Source organism: Macrosteles quadrilineatus, unplaced genomic scaffold, assembly GCF_028750875.1.
Source record: "Macrosteles quadrilineatus isolate MER2022 unplaced genomic scaffold, UCM_ALF_1.0 Scaffold_2__2_contigs__length_208266976, whole genome shotgun sequence".
Taxonomy (NCBI): Eukaryota; Metazoa; Arthropoda; class Insecta; order Hemiptera; family Cicadellidae; genus Macrosteles; species Macrosteles quadrilineatus.
Window position 1 is genome coordinate 39,191,989 of NW_026542595.1, and position 12,503 is coordinate 39,204,491.

Below are 12,503 nucleotides of genomic sequence, written 5' to 3' on the forward strand. Positions count from 1 at the left end.
TCCTTATCATCCATCATTCTGTCCTCGGCCGTACTCTTTGTGCTCTCACGCAACCCAAAGACCATAACATTTTTGGCCCGGAGATTTCTTTCATTAATTTCTTCAATGGTGGAGGCAAGGCAGGAATCAGAAGAGGAGTGGCTTTCAAGCTTGGCTAATCGTTCGCCATGTGTATCAACCGTTGTGGAGGCTTTAGCCAGGTTCTGGGATATGGAATCCACTTTATTTTCGACAGAAGTCACTCGTGGTTCCAGGCTTGATAAGGAGCCCGACACAGCAGACACCTCCGCTCTAATTTCCGCCACGTCTTTAGAAATGTCATCAATTTTGTTCACCTTACCAAGCAGCTCATCAAGCTTAATTATGACTGAAGTCATTTGCACGGAAAGTTGAGATATAGGGGTGCTGGAAAAGAGACACAGTCCATACGGGAACACGACCATTTAATATTGCCATCGTTGCCCAAGCGGTTGTATTCAGTTTTATTCATTCTTATGCATTCACGGTGAAACCATCGTTTGCAATCCTCGTCACAGTCCAGTGCGTCTTCAGAGTCAAGGACTGCTTTAACACAAACAGGGCAGGAGACAGACATGATAATGCCGTATAGTATGGAATAGTTTTCGAACAGCACAACCAAGAGGCTTAATAGGCAAAACGATGAGAAGCGCGTCCTTCAATGAGGATATTCAACCTACAACACTGATGGCTACTCAATTCACCATCGGTAGGTGGGTGCACTTCATACAGTATTTATTCATTGAGTTGACAAAATCTAGAAGGCTGTGGAATATGACAGACGCAGATTCGTTTGCTTGGTTCAGTTCCTGAACCAATTCCCAACCAATTAAGTGAAACATTCCTGAATTGAATGTTTGTGAGGTTGATGACTCTTTTCTGGAAATTGTGTTCTGTGCTCATCCTATCCAAATCTTCATCATGTCGATTCTTCTCTAGAAGCTTATCTAATTTGTTGTTTATTCGGTTATACTTTCGGTCCATGGCATCTTCGACTTCTTCACAAACAGTTTCATGCAGTAGGTTCCAAGCGAGCAGTCCATATAGTCCTAAGAATTGTAGATGGATATCGTAGGCGATCAGGTTCACCTCATCTTTTTCACAATAAAGTTGCTTGATCATGTTCTTGACAAATAATATCTGTGCCTGTTCCTTGGTTCTTTTCGCGGCAGTGGAGTTACAGTTGACCTTGATGTTGGCGTATTGTGGTGTTATCCTTTTCTTGATACATTCTTTGTTGAAGTAGATATCTGCAATCTTCGTAGAAATCTTGATTCTTGTATCCCTATATCTTGCTGCTAACTTTGCTTGACCAGCTTCAATGAATAACTTCTTGATTAGCATCGTACGTGTTATTAAATTACCTGAAAAATACAGAAATATATTACGTCTAATAACACTTGCAATAATATATTTACACTTATACTGTTGACTTACAAGACGGTAAGTACATGTAAAAGTTGGTAAGTGGTGATCGATTTCGATTGGACACTCCAATCATCATCAGACCCAATAGGCGAATGACAAGAATCATAATGGCGTTCCCTTATATACTATTGGTTACTGGAAGTACCGGCCAATAAGTTTCTATAAGTACAACTGGAGTCAAAATTTAGTTGTTCATTGATGAGCTTATTTCTATTTTTACATTTTTCCTTATAAAGTATAAAATTCTTCCCAAGCATCCATCACATTTCCCTTCTTACAATTTTACGTAGGTATTTACGTAGATATTTTACCTAGGTATTTTAATTAGGTATTTTACGTAGGTATTTAAAGGAAACTACTACTGAGTTTTTCTCAAAATTTAAGAGAGAATTTGATCTACATTTTCCACTTAAACAAAAGACTGTAGATTCGGCTTGTCGTGATACTCGGGGATCAAACAATAGGATCAAAAACTGGTACACGAGCGAACTTGCAGATTTTAAGAGCCATATACTCCTGGTTCATGACATTTCAAAATGTGAACCGGGCTGTCATGTTAAGTCAGCTCTTTGATCATTTTGAAGCGCACGGGCTCCTGGTCCCCGCCCAGCATGGTTTTCGGAGGGGCAAATCTACTGTCTCGGCAGTGGGCTCCCTTCTGCAGGTCATCCTGGAGGCATTTGAGGAAAAATGTTCAACTTCCGTTGTCCTGTGTGATTTATCACGGGCTTTCGATTGTGTTTCACATGACTTATTGCTACAGAAGCTTCCTAAGTATGGGGTTGGTCCCCGTGCGCTTGGAATGATCGAGTCCTATCTTAATAATAGGACTCAAGTAGTGTCATGGGCAGGTGTGAACTCAAAAGATCTGGCAGTTCAGCATGGGGTCCCACAGGGCTCGGTGCTTGGGCCTTTCTTATTTATAGTTACAATGAATGACCTTTATCACAATGTTTCTAATGATGTGTTGCTGTATGCAGACGATACAACTCTGTTCTCTAAGAACACTGACCCTATCACAGCTAGAAATTGTGTAAACACATTGGTTAATGCAGCATCTGAATGGTTTGCTGGAAATAGATTAGCCTTAAACAAAGATAAGACTCAGGAAATCATGTTTAGTCTTAACAAAAATGTTACCAGCAGTGATCCTGTAAAGCTTCTGGGTTTCACCCTGGATTCTGAGCTTGTGTGGAGTGACCACATTGACGCCCTCTGTGCTAAGCTCAATCGAGTTATTTTCCTTTTAAGAAACCTATCTCATGAATTGCCATTTCATTTCTTGAGGCTGGTTTTTTTCTCTTTCTTTCAGGCACACGTCTACGGTACGCGGCTCTGGGGTCACTCCCCACATGCTAAGAAAGTGTTGTTACTTCAGAAAAGAGCGATTCGAGTCATGTGTCAGACTCATTTTATAGAGCACCACAAACCTGTATTTAGCGAACTTCGGATCATGACTGTGGTCAATGTGTACATATATCAATGTTTGATAGCAATGAAAGATATGGAGGCTGATCTTGTATATAATAAGGATGTTCACTCTTACATGACCAGAAATCGCTCAAATGTACATATGAGTAGTAATAGATTAAGTAAATCACAAAACTGTTTTCCTGTTACAGGTATTAGGTTTTTCAATGCCCTCCCTGGTATTGTCCGTTCCCAGAGGAGATCAAAATTTGTATCCATTGTGAAAAATTGGCTTGAGTTGAACCCATATTACAAATTTGATGAATTTTTGATGCCATGAAGGCTGCACAAAACTTAAATACTTATTAAGTCATGTCATGTACGTCTACTGAAAGGTATGTTTGTTTGACAATTATATTTTGCATGGTTTGCTGTGTGAATATTTTGACAGAAGTGCTGTTGTTTGGTTTGCAGTGGATTATTTTATTATTTTGAATGTTTAATTTTTTTTTCAGGGAAAGACTGAAATACTATTTTTAGATTAATATTTTATGTAAGACAAAGCCTATTGTACTCAACTTAATGGCCGAAATAAATCTTGAATCTTGAATCTACACAAGCTGTCCGTTCAGGCTGACCTTTTTTATGTTAATCAAACATTCTGGCAATTTAAGATATTTAAACATGTTTGATTACATGAATAAACGTCTTCCAAATATGTTTTAGTACATTACACATTTGATGCTAGTTTTAAATGTTAACTTATCGTTGTATTTTTTGATCATATACATCCATGAATTAAAAAAAATCTCACCTATTTACTTGTTTGGTTCAAGTCTTATTACTATACTTGGTTACGACCACAAAAAAACCTGTAGTATTTCTTTACATTCACTCTACATGAATCTTTATCAGCAAAGAACCTGTACTTGGTCCTATCATTAATCAATTAAATGCTGCTGTTCATTAAAATAGGGGTTTTTTTATCTAGCGACAGTTTTAAGTGGAATTGTTGTCTCTGGATTCTATTGTTTTTTTAAATCCATTAGACCATAAAGCTTACATACATTTAAAGGTATTTATCATTCCAATTTACAACTAAAAATAGATGCCGAAGGATCGTTCGCTGAAGTAGTCAACCTTCTCTATCGCTGCAGATTGATGCTCACCAATAGTGAAGAATGTTTTTACTTTCATTTATGACATTTATCCAACTTTCTTTTTAATATACTGTACTGTTTTTTATTGTAAAATACATGTTATAATCCAACTAACCTTTGTGTATGATAATTTAAGTTATTTATAGTCTGAAATCTACCTTGGTAAGGTTGAGCTTGGAATTGTAACTTAATTAAGACGATTAGAAGATGAATATTTTTGAAAGCAGTTGTTTTTCTAGTTGTAATCTTGACTCAGTAACTGAAAGTTCTCTATAGATGGCCTTTCAGAAAAAAATTGATCTAATCTCTCAAAATGAGGATCTAACTTGTGAAATATCCAATTTAAATGGTTGCTTGGAGAACCTTAATAATGTAAGGCGAGCTGAGATGAACGAGTCTTTACACATCCAGGACACCGTTGTTGAGGAAAATGAGGCTATGAGTAGGGACATTGGTGTTTATAAGAGTAAGATTGTAAAATTGCAAACTTCGCTTGAAAGAGTCAGTCAAGAAAATGAATTGTTAAAAAATACTATAAATAGCAACAATGTACCTATACCTAGTTTAAGTGTTGCTAACGTAAATAATGCATCGAATCCTATTTTAATTGATAAAGATAAGTCTTTAAGGCAATTATCTCGTAAGCTTGCTGATGCTATTGGAGAAAAACAAACGATGGCTTGTGAACTAAAAAGTTTACAAACTCGACAGAAGACAATACAGCAGACAAATGGCTGGATGACTCAATTATTCAGTCATACTTTTCATCCTTTGGTGAATGCAATGCAGCTGTCTCCGCTAGAGCACTTTTTGTGGGTCCAGGTACTAGCGAACTACTAAAACATGAATCCTCTGACACTGTAAATCAACAGTTAAAGGATCTAAAGTTTTCATCCTTTGCGTATGCATTCTTTTGTATCAATAACAACGAGAACATAGACTGGAGTATAGATGATGCTACATCTACTACTTCTGGTAGGGGCTCACACTGGAGTCTTTTGTTTGTAAACATTGTTGATAAAGTAGCTTACCATTTAGACTCCTTGGACGATTTCAATCTTAAACATGCCTTGCTTCTGTCAGATAAATTATTCATTAATAAAAACAACTTTCACTCAGTGCGCTGCCAGAGGCAAAACAACCATTTGAGTGTGGTTTGAATGTAATATTGAATGCTAAAGTATCCTTTTTGGATTCTGCTTAAAGAATCACCCCAGTTTTGTAAACTGGTACAACCAGTTATTTTTCATTCACATAGCAAGTGACAAAGATTCTCTGCCTGATATCAATGTAGCATTATCTCCCATTGTAGAAGCTGTCAGTCAGAATATTGTTTCTAAAAAATCCAAACCCCTATGTCTAAGTTTTAAGAAGGTAAATGGGAGGGAGTGGATGGTTGTCAAAAAGAAAAAGGGTAAAATGCATAAGACCCTTCCAAAGTTACAACGCATAGACGTTCCTACCAAGAATACATTTTCAGTTCTTGACTCCTTGCCCTCCTCTGATGACCCCTCAAACCCTGAGAGCACCACTTTGCCCTCAAAGCACAAACCTGATCCAAAATCCTGTAGGGAAAAGAAAAAAACTGTTCCTAATAGTAACTGTAAAAATAATCCTGTGAAACCCCTGTGCACCAATCCTAGTAAAGAAAACAAAAAAACAAATCCTAGTATAAATTACAATAAGACGTGTGTGAAGATTATCAGTGACAGCCATGGTAGGTTCATTTCTGGTATGCTAGGAATGAAAATAAAGGAAAAAGAAAATGTAAATGTGTTTGGCTTGGTAAAACCTAATGCTAAGTACGATGAAATTCTAAAAAGTGCGATATCCGAAGCAACTACTATGAGTAAAGATGACACTGTTATTCTGATAGGAGGCACAAATAACTTTGTAAACGGACGCTGTACTGATTTCACAGTTGGGCTGGGTGATTCCCTGGGTTCGTTGTCGGGGCCGAGGGAGGTCCTGGTTGGAGTCCCGTTTAGGTACGATCATCCATCTCTAAATCCAGAAATTTCTAGAGTCAATCTCCTTCTAAAAAAACTTGCTAGTCAACACAAAAATACATCCTTTGTTTGTCTTGAATCGTTTCAGCGCAATCATTATACCAGACATGGACTTCATTTTAACCAAGAAGGAAAGTTACGATTGTGTAACGTTCTACATGACGCTATAAATAGATCATCCCCCACTTCATCCGTAATGCCCATCAACGTAGTTTCAATAACCCCTGTAGTAAGTGTAATTCTGAACACTTTAGATAAGCCGAGCGTTGTTCATAAAGGATCCTCTAAAGAAAAGTCCCAACACAATCGCACATTCATCAACAGTAATTTTTTAGGAATAGCCCAGAAACCCCCAGAGGTCCCTTGGGCACACTATCTCAAGCTGGTGTTAAATGCAAGCCGGTGTCCCTAAAGCTAGCTCACCAGAATATAAGAGGCCTCTTCAGCAAGTTAAATGAAACAGAAATCTTTCTGGAAGAAGTAAGCCCCGATTTCATCTGTTTTACAGAACACTCTCTCAAAGAAAGTCATCTTCAAAACCTCTGTTTGGAAGGCTATAAGGGTCAATCTGCATTTTGCAGATCCACAAAGAAGGGGGGTGGAGTTGGTATCTGGAGCCGGCCCAATATAAAATGTCAAGCATTAGAGTGTGAGCCGATTGAGGGAATCTGTGAGCTGGCTGCGGTTTCTGTGGATCTAGCCGACAAAGAAAAAATGTTGATTATTGCATGCTACAGGCCTCCAAATAATTATTATAATGAGTTTTTTTTGACACGATTTTAGAATGTCTAAACAAATACGTCCATAATCATGCAAAAGTAGTTATCATGGGAGATCTTAACATTGGTCTCTCTAAAGAAAAATTTGAAAGTCAAAGACTTGCCTCATTAATGAAATGTTTTAACTTAGATAACGTGATTAAATCATATACAAGAGAGGCCTTGGGCTCTAGATCTTTAATAGACCCTATCTTCACTAACGAAGTGGAGGCAAAAGGCTCAGTCATGGTTACCACTTTGTCAGACCACCACGCACAAGTGATCTCCATAAAAACTTCTCCCCCTGAAAACATTAATGAAATCAGATACAGGGTTAGTAGGAGCTTTGACGAGGCAAACTTAAACGTTTTCAGATTCCACCTTTCTAATGAAACTTGGCTAGATGTATTCAGTTCAGACGACATGAATCTAAAATACAATTTTTTCATCGACAAAGTAAAATACTATTTCGACATATCTGGTATAAACCGGCTTTATGTCAGTTTTCTTCTGCCAGAGTTTCTCTTCTGTAGGACGAAAGTAAATATTCAGGATTGAGCATTGTTTTTCCAACTAAGTGGAAAACTCCTTCAAGTCGGGACTGCTTAGAGCATTATTACTTACATGTTCAGCCCACCTGTATTTTAAACTACTGTATAGGGAAGTTTGTTGAGACATTCATTTAGTAAGTAAGGGTGTAATACACAATTTTCTAGATGTAATGACTCTGCTGTAGCAGTAAAATTCAAAATATTTGTCGAAAACTCAACAAGACTTGTAGTGTCGTCTTCCTTGACAGAAGTTAGCCTACGAGTCTTTTTTAACATTGACTCCAAAATGAGTTCTGGTCCACCAAAACGCATCTGTAAGGTCTTGATAATTGACTTAAGATTTTGACTTGAGACAAAAAGAGGCTTAACCATTCTAAATGCTTCTCCCTCTAGGCAATTCCTTACTCTTATGAGGTTGTCATCCTCACTAAAAAGATGGGCAGTTTTTTCATACGCCGAAAAAAATATCGGCCATTTATCATCAGGCTTGCCACTGAAGCTTGGAAGTTTTTGACGAAATGAAACAGGCTGTATAGCTTTTTGGAAGGTATCCGCAAGCTTTTGCACGGCTGAGGTCATGATGGCTGATGAGGACTTAAGAACTGTCGGTTCTTTTTCATTCAACCACCTTTCAACCTTGCTTTGCGGTTCTTCCTCATCATCAAAATTTACACTAAGTCCTACCTTGGTTTCAGATCGATTACTAGGGCGGCTTGACTGTTGACTGCCACACACTGAAGCAGACTCAAGCTCAGCTCTCGCTGTCAGCAGTTGCTTCTGTCGCTCTAGTTCTCTAGCTTCCATTTGTCGTTGTCGCTCAATTTCTTCAACTTGTCGTTGTCGCTCCATTTCTCTTTCTTCATGGGCTCTTTCCAATTTCTGTATTTCTTCCAGCTTCTTCAACTCCACTTCCATTAATCGTCGTCTACTAGAAGAAGTACTAGATTTGGCAGATACTGATGGTTGGTCTTTACTTGGCTTTGGATTAACAGTTTTGTCGTTGTTATTCCCAATTGCTGGAGTATATCTGTCTGGAGGGTGTCTTTCCCTCTCTGATCTCCTTATTGACATGATAAAGTCGGGTTTCGGCACCAAATGTAAAAAATATTAAAGACAGACAAGACTTTGACAAAAAAGAGGTTTGTATTTTAATTGGACATTATTTACAATCATAATAATAATAAAACATGTGTTAGTTCGATTAAAAAAAAGAAGGCAGGCATAAATTAAACATATTAAAGAACACAAATCAATGAGTCAATATGAAACATATTACAGTAGCATTATAGAAAACATCTATTGTATACAGGGTGATTGATATAAGTGTGCCAGCCGTTTTATTCGAAAACCATAAGAGATATAAAAAAAACTAAATGGTAAGTGCCTTGGACTTTTTATTTAAAAAATTTTTGTAAAGTTGAAAAAATTATTTTAGTCGCCATTTTTCCAATATGGCAGCAAACTTTGATTTTTCTTATGAAATTAAGTTGTGAAATTTTGAATGGTTTTCGAATAAAACAGCTGGCATGCTTGCTTAGGCCTTTATTGAAACTCTTTCTCATGCAGAAATTTCAAAACTTTAACCATTATTATCTTTGAAACGGCTATGTTTATGAAAAAAATTACAAGAATAAAATCGTCTTAAAATTACATTTTCTACCGGAATACATCATAAAATACAGGGTGTTCTATAAGAAAAATCAAAGTTGGCGGCCATATTGGAAAAATGGCGGCTAAAATAATTTGTTTGACTTGACTACAATGTTTTAAATAAAAAATCCAAGGCACTTACCATTTAACTTTTTCTGATATCTCTTATAGTTTTCGAATAAAACGGCTGGCACACTTATATCAATCACCCTGTATAATTCTGTAAGACCAAATTTTTACCAGAAAATTGTGCACGTCTGGTAAGTCGCAGAAAAGTGGGAGGGGTCTTAAATTAAAGGTCTTGACCCCAGGGACTCGGGAAAATAGCAGAATTCCCATAAAGTTACCAGAAAAACGAGATATAACGTAAAATATCCACCATAAGAAATACATGGGGAATGAAAAACGTCTGCACTCTATCAGCTGTTACTTATTTATTTGCAATGTTTACATTTATTGCGAAAGTCAATGTTGGTAAATAATGTTTCAAAATGAATTGTGTTTAATTTTTTTGTTTTCCGTTTTTATATTGAGTGAAGTAACTAGATAGGGTAGGGGAAGACCTGCAAGACGTGGAAGAGTGTCCAGGAATTCAACAGACTTAAGAAATGCAAACGAGAACGTCATGTAGGGCCTAACTGTGAAAGAAATCCAGAATCTGTTTTACAACCTGTCTTTAGAAGAACGCTGGAAAATGAGTTGAGTGCTGTTTCTCACAATATAGGTCCTCTTAAAGCACTTGCATGCATTGTGGCGCATTTCACTTCTCAGAGGAGGCCACAAATGGACATTTCAACGCATGTTGCCACAATGGACATGCTACAACCACAAGTAAATGACGAACTAAAAGAACTGTTTTTACATGATTTGAACTTGATAAAAAACATAAGGTAATACAACAGTGCAATGGCTTTTGTGTCGCTTTCCGCTACACAAAATTAGATCCCGGGAAATGGGCCTTACTGTCTTAAAATTCAGGAACAAATTTATAGATATATTTCTGACTTTCGACCGCGAAATGGGGAGTTGCCTTCATAATAATAAATAATAATTTTAACCTTTACATTAAGATCTCAAAATGAAAACTATAACAGAATTCGTAAGATTACAAAACAAATCTTCGATTTTAAATTAGAAAAGATGTGCAATGTTTGGCTGTATGATTTCAGCTCTGATTCGTCGTTCTCCGGGCTCAGGCTAAACTGTGTGCACGTTTCCATTTGTTAATGTGTTGTGTTATTGATTTAATCATTATTTTACAATTGTATTTCATTGGCACATCAGAAGCAACTAATATACGACTCCAACGGAAGGAAAATCAAGATATAAAACAAGAAACACTGTTAATTTTAAGTAAGATAAAATAGCTAATTTTAAAAACATATGTCGAATATTTGTCTTTTTATATATGGTTTTTTTATTGTAGTCTAAATTAGGGGCTACAGGCCACTAGTCGTTTTTAAAGTGATTGAAGTTTTTCGGTATGGGTCATTTAGACAGGTTTTTTTCTAATAATGTGTACCAATACAATTATCTGGCAAAATATTTGTTTATTCTTACATAAGTTTTGATGAAAAAAACCTACGTTCTTGAAAATATACAAATAAGTTACTATTACTTTGGGAAAATATTGTGTTGTTTTTTTTATAACAATTAAATATTAGGGAAAATCTGATGCAAAAACTTGTATAACGGTTTTGTTTGTAATCTAAATATGTTGTAGTCCTAAATTAAAACCTATATATAATGCGTTTATCTGCAAGGTTTTTGTAAATAAAAAGCAGTTTGATGTGACGAAATGTTTTCTATTGTATCGTGTAATATTACGTTAAGTAACTCATTCTTAAACTGATAAAAAGATGAAACAATAATTAAGAGGAATAGAGTCTAAAAGATCTTTGTCGGATTATGTTTTAGCTAATAAGATAAATACGCTGGAAAATTAAGATCAGTAAAGCGAAACGTTTCTCTTGTAAATGTTTTCTCTGCTCAGCTGTCAGATCAAATAACTCATTTTTCCTCAGTCTGTCTACTGAAGTGAGAATGGATCTATTAACAAAGACATAACGGTTCCCTTTAAATGTAATGTCTTTCTTGAAAATATTTATTTTATCATGTAATTAATTTAAATTATTCATTATTAGTTTGATGACTTCTCCTGTACATTTATTTACAATAATATTGTGGAACCTTGATTACGTTTCTATTTCACAGATACTTAAAATATTTCAAATCGTAGTCCAACACAATATTTTTTTTTAAATAACATCTACAGTTTCTATCTACTTTATAAATAACAATATATTTATTTACAATATTTACAATTTTTACAATATTTAAGAGATCCATTTTATATCTTTATAATAGTTCAATGCAAGGTTTAAGGCGTAACTATTGAGCGAATTTATGATAAAAAGATTGCTCATATTTTATAATTTTAAAGATTCACAAAAAAATAAAACTTAGCAAAAAAGTACGATTTAGCTCGGTTTGAAAATTATAATTGTATCCAAATAAGTATAGATTTCAATTTTTATTTATAATAACAACTATGCATATTGATTTACAGCATTACTTTACAATAGGCCATGTACGCTTTTATGTAAGCCAGTTGTTTTGTACCAAACTATACACTGTACAGCTTTTTCCCTATTTTATATATATATATATATATACTTAATTATTTTTCCCATTTTATAGTTTAATTGCTAATTAGCTTCCACTAAATAAATTATTACTAATTTCAGTAGAATTAAGGTATTCAATTTACCGATGAACTATTTATTACTGATATAATGACTACAATTTGTAACGTTATTACATTTAAATAGAATAAAATATATGACTTAAGAAACTTTATTTGTGAAATTTTCATAACAAAAGTAACAAGGAAACAAACATTGTTTTTATGAAAACGTCTGATTGAAATAATTTAAAGAATAGTAGGCCTATTTCAGCACACTTAACGCCATTTAAAAGGGGGTTATATTGTTGTGCAAATGTTAAACGTTTAATTACTTAGTATGACGTTCGTTTTTATCCATTCCTAACAAAAATGTTAAATTTGAAAATTATATTTAAGTTTTCGGAGCTTATATAATTACATACAAATCTATGTGAGCAAAATTAAATGTACATCAAGAAACTCGATCTACAAATACACCAGCCTTGTGACTCAAATGTCGAATAAACAAATTAATTAGAAAGTGTAATTTGCATGGGTGTTGTTGTTGTTGTGAGTGGCAATTGAAAACCTAAAACATCAATTTGCATCGAAAAAATAACAAATTATACTACTAAAGACATCCGGCAAAATTTTAAAACCAAACTTATTCAATATAAAACCAATATCACAGTTATCGTATTACTTGTTATGGAACACTTACATCGGAGACGCAGTCTCGGGAGACTTGTTGGAACAAAATGATATTCCCAGTAGAGACGCGATGTATCCAGTATCCAGACGCCGTCACGCTCTCATAAACGTCAATTGTAATGCTTTTATATCATAAACAACAT